At 34.4% G+C, this 5,595-nt stretch overlaps 1 long non-coding RNA gene across 1 annotated transcript; it reads right to left on the bottom strand.

Moving 5' to 3' along the window:
• Positions 1–847: 847 nt before the first annotated feature.
• LOC128529700 (uncharacterized) lies at positions 848–4,130 on the bottom strand. The gene is made up of 3 exons (XR_008361071.1): positions 3,954–4,130; positions 2,307–3,516; positions 848–1,246 (listed from the first exon to the last, which is right to left on the bottom strand). It is a non-coding gene; the product is annotated as an uncharacterized LOC128529700 (long non-coding RNA).
• Between the last annotated feature and the right edge of the window lie 1,465 nt (positions 4,131–5,595).

Genomic DNA, 5,595 nt, shown 5'->3' with positions numbered 1-5,595 from the left:
TTTAGCATGCTTTACTTTGTCAGACAGGTTCTCACATTTCAACATTCATAATTTAGCAAGGGGGCAATTACTTTTTTTACATATTGCCAGGTTTGAACAGCTTTTCTCCCTTAATAAATGAAATCATGATTAAAAACTTTAAAAACATTTTGTACTTACTGGGGTTTACAAAATATTTATGTAAAATGTAAAAAATTAGTTTCATGATCTAAATATTTTAATTTTGACAAATATGTAAAAAAAAATTAAACAAACAGGACTACAAAAACACTGGGGCAAAAATGAGTGAGGAATAGATATGTGTAAATATTAAAAGAAATCAGGTAAAGGAAGACTTGTGTGCCACAAAATTATTTTTACCTTTGTGTATTATGCACCTTACACACATACGGTCTTGTAACTATTTTCAGTGGGAAGCTACAGTACAACAGGATATGAACTGCAGTCATTATCTGCTGGAGCGGGAAACTGAATAGTAGGTGAATACAGTAGGTGGCTAAAGACTGAGTAGTGTAATGCTCCTATAGTCCTTTTGGTTCCCCCTTTTGAAAAAGGGAACCACCACCCCAGTCTGCCACTCCTTAGGCACTGTCCCAGACTTCCCAAATGCAATGTTGAAGAGGGGTGTCAACCAAGACAGCCCCTTAACACCCAGAGCATTTTCGACGGATCTCCCCAATTTCTGGGGATTTGCCACTGTGGAGTTGTTTGACCACCTCAGTGACACCCCCCCCCCAATTTACTACATTTATTTAAAAGCTACATACCGCAAAATCCAAATTTTGCTAGCTATGAATGCACATAAGTATTTATATTTTGTTAACCTTAACAAAAATTAACCTTAACAAAAATTAACCCTCACAATCAATTAGACAGGCAACATTTGTAGCTAGGATCGATAATTCACACATAGTTTATTTTAGTTTAGGGTATTCTGAAGTTGGTAATTAAAGTCATGTATACTTTTTTCTGACAATAATCTTTGCTTTACTTCGCTTTTCATATCCCCATTTATTCACTCCACAGTAATAAACTCCAGAGTCTTTTAATGTAAGGTGTGTGATGGTAGAGAGGCTACATGCAGAAGCAGAGTTTACTGCAGTGTATCTCCACTTGGAGACAACTTTACGTGGCTTCTCAGATTAAATTAAAACACTTGAAGAAATGCATGTGTCATGACAGACGTACATGGGTGCATGTCGATATCCATCAGGGTATTTAAAAGAGATGTCCACACTGTCTCTATCTGTTGAAGTAAATATTATTTCATATTATTACTTCATTGTTGCATATGTTAAAAACAAACACGAAGAGACACCAAAAGAAGACATGACAATATGTAGATTTACACTACTGTTCAAAAGTTTTAGAACACTTTCTAACTCCATGATGGTTCCTGATTTTTATTTCTTTCTACATTGTAAAGGAATGCTGAAGGCGTCCAAAAAAATGCATTGATCTACTTTGAACAGTTAATCGTGAGATGTGTCTGCTAACGCCTCTAATCTGAGGTGCTGTTAATTGGTCATTTTTTAGGCTGATAACTCTAAATGAACTTCTCGTCTGCGGCAGAGGCAGGCTTTGGTCTCGCCCTCCTGGGATGGCCTTCATGAGAGCCAGGTTCATTATGGTGCTTAACAGATTTTGCAAATGCACTTGACAATACTGTTCTTGCAAAAACTATTACAGAAAGGCTGACCTCTGTGTCTTAAAATAACAACTAACTGTTGTTTTTCTTGTTGTTACATAATTACCTAATCCCATATGTGTTATTTTATAGTTTTGAAATCCTCAGTATTGTTGTAGAATGTAGAAAATAAATCACTAAACAAAAACAAAGAAATTTGCAAGTGTTCTAAAACTTTTGAACGGTAGTGTATATAAAAGGTATAGTTAATTTATTTAGTAGATTTTAATTTTACTTTTTAATTTATTTACTTATGTTGGAAAGGGGCAAGTATTTTAATATTAAGTGTGTGGTTTACATCCTTACATTTTAACTAACATTAATAGTAAATCTTTAAAACACAAACAGTCAAAAATCTGTCAAACAGTATTAAAAATATGCATTTATTTAACAAGGTTTATATTCCTAAAAAATTAACAATTGTTTCATCTTGAGAAAATAATAGCATACTCAGGAGTTGTTGACTTGTTTTCTGCACATGACAAACCATCTTTGCTCAGCAAATCTACTCTACAGTACTGTATACTTATACATTTTCGTGCTTTTCTAAAATGTTGTGTCTTGGCTTTGAAGTGAACTGCAGGATATCGGAGTTAGCAAATAAGTTCAAAGAGATCACCTCTGGTTCTTCACATAAAGCAGAAGGAAGAGGCTATGATGTCACTGCTACAGAAAGGAAAAACAGGAAACCATCAATACATCAAAGTTCTTATTGAACAATTTTTTTCTTTGTAATTGAGCAAGGTTTTATGGAAATTATACATGATTTTTTTTTCCCTTGCCTAAACATAAACATAATGGTAGAAACAGTATTTAGTGTTCAAATAATACTGGAAACTGATGTTTAAATATTTGCATACTACTAGTCTTTAGTAGGAAAAGAACTATACTGCTATTTGTAAACTCTACTTATTACATTTATAAAACTCAGAGACCTCTCAGGTATAAGTATAAAAGTATAAAAAAGGCACAACTTTTTCATAAATCCTCGGTAAGGGCATAGGCCCAGAGAGAATCTTAAGTTTTATTTCTATTTTTTAGAGCACCGTCAGGTCTCGCACAGACAGTGGAGCTTTGTTTATATGGTGTTTTTTATTTTTATTTTGTTTCCTTTTAAGTTTATTAATTAATAACCCCACACTGTCTCCAAACAGAAAGGTCTTCCCATGCGTATCATAAGCACTCTCACAACCTGCTGTTTCATTGATCCCCTCTGAAGCCCTGCGTTAGGGCTCTCAAAAACATTATTATATTTTGTAACAATTATGCAATAAGAAATATTAATTACTAAAGAACACTATGATTAAATTAAATTAAGTGTTTATGTAACCCTGCTGTGGGTAAGTACACACTAGGTTCGCTTATGTAAATACAGTAAATATATACAATGGTCTATTCCCTTAAATGAACAATTCACTTAATATTAATTTAGGCTTTGAAATTTATAAAAAAGCAAACACTTGCATACAAAATAACACTTGTATTATTTGAACAACAAATACATAAAACTCAATAACAATAACAGGTGTGTGTGTGTGTGTGTGTGTTTTAGCAGTATAGGTGTATTACTGGGTGAATTAAGGATCACCAGTTCTGTCCATTCAGTTCACGTTGCTAAGCTCAGATCAGTTCCAATTCACAAGTTCCTTCAGATTCCAAGTAAATTAAGTTCCTAGAAAAATAATTCCATAGGTCGTAATTGCACAGTCCTACCGAATACTGGATGTAAGGACGTCCTGCACAAACCAATCGAAGGTCACCAATTCAAACTGGGTGGCTCGCCATCTTCTATCCAGAACACAGGAATTCTAATGAACCAAAAACCTGGCCTATATAAAAACAGGCACATGTATATCACTTAAATAGTTCGAGTCCATGAGCATTAAAACCAAATGCACATAAATATAGAATTGCAATAATTCCTGAATTCTCCTGATAATCACAGAGAATAATGCACACATTTATATGACATACAATTAACTAAAATAGCCATTAATAATGCAAACACTTCCAGATAATTGAACAGATACTGTTATATGTTCCGTATTAATATCATCAAACATGGATTGCAATGTTAAATTACAATACAGCAATTAGAATTCACCATTACACACATGCTAACATGAAAATAACATGCATTTTATCAGTATTTACATCCAATACAATGAAATTACAGTCATTGATGGTTAAATACAACATAAAACACAGAATAACTCAAAATATAACTAGCCTTCAATGCTACATGTGATTATAAATCCGTACTCACCGAGATTCAATAAATGTTTTCCAATCCCAAACCAAAAAAATACAATTAACAATACTTTGGCACTGCTTCCTGATGCATAAGCTCCTCTTTTCCCTAATTTTGCACACTAGCAGCAACAATTTGGCTAAGTTTATTCCGTTTAATAGTTCTCTAATACTAGCTCACAATCTCCCGCTGCACGCTTGCAGACACAGTCTATTTTGGGCTGGGGGCGGAGCTTGAAATATTTAGCCAATCACCATTATCTACACAGGACTACTCAACTATTGTTAGGCAGATTTCCAATTTCAAGGAAGTTATATTAAAATATGAAATCACAATAATTTTATATAATAATATATTTACATTATTAATTATAAAATTTTACATTCATATGAGAACTGAACTTCTTATGGGGGTTACATCTACCTTGTGGTTTTAAAAAATGTTGAGTTTGAAAAGAAGAATGTGCTTTTTTATATGATGCAGAATCTTTTTATGTTTTACAAGAAACTCATGTCTATCTCTTCTTTTTAAAAGGGGGCTAAGTTTTTTAGTTCAACAATTAAATCTGTAAAAAATGAAAAATTTTACTGTTACTGTTATTGTAATTAAATAAGAGTTCATTTTTTAAATGCTGATTATTTCTTAATGGAGACTCAGTGAGGTGGAGCTTTAATAATGTATGTGTTTATGGTCTTCACCCACAGTGGTAGCTCTGTAACAGCAGTACAGCAGAATCTGCTGGACATTGGCGCATGTATTGGCACAGTAGGAACTTTTGTGTGTAAAAAACAAAAATCATAAACATTAAACAGACAAAGTTATAAACTCATGACTTGGTTTTGTTGACATAGGAAACACATGATTTCAGCAGAAAATTGAAATTTGTCATCTACACTTTTACTGACAATAATTACTTTAGTCAACTTGTCATATACCCATTTATCCACTCCACTTTTATAAACTCCTATGTGAAATATACAGTATATTGCCAAAAGTATTCACTCACCCATCCAAATAACTGAATCCAGATCATCCAGTCACTTCCATGGTTAAACTCAAGCATCTAGGCATACAGACCACTTCTACAAACATTTGTGAAAAAATGTGTCGCGCTCAGGAGCTCGGTGAATTCCAGGGTGGTACCGTGACAGAATGCCACCTGTGCAGTCCAGAAGGCAAGTTGTGAAATTTTCTCACTACTATATATTCCACAGTCTAATGTTAATAGTATTATAACAAAGTGGAAGCGATTGGAAACGACAGCAACTCAGACACAAAGTGGTAGGCCACGTGAAATTACAGAGTGGTGTCAGCAGATGCGGAGACGCATAGTGCACAGAGGTCGACAACTTTCTGAAGATTCAATAGCTTGAGACCTCCAAACTTCATGTGGCCTTCGGGTTAGGAACAGTCCATAGAGAGCTTCTTAAGGAACTTAAGAACAGTCCATAGAAAGCTTCAGGGAATGGGTTTCCATGGTTGAGATGCTGCATTCAAGCCTAACTTTACCAAGTGCAATGCAAACCATCAGATACAGTGGTATAAAGCATGCTGGACTCCAGATCAGTGGAGACGTGTTCTCTGAAGTGAAAAATCACGCTTCTCTGTCTGGCAATCCAATGGACGAGTCTGGGTTTGGTAGTTGCCAGGAGAAAAG

This window comes from Clarias gariepinus, chromosome 9, assembly GCF_024256425.1.
Source record: "Clarias gariepinus isolate MV-2021 ecotype Netherlands chromosome 9, CGAR_prim_01v2, whole genome shotgun sequence".
NCBI lineage: Eukaryota > Metazoa > Chordata > Actinopteri > Siluriformes > Clariidae > Clarias > Clarias gariepinus.
The sequence above is the reverse complement of the archived record's forward strand: the minus strand, read 5'-3'. Positions and strand labels throughout refer to the sequence as shown.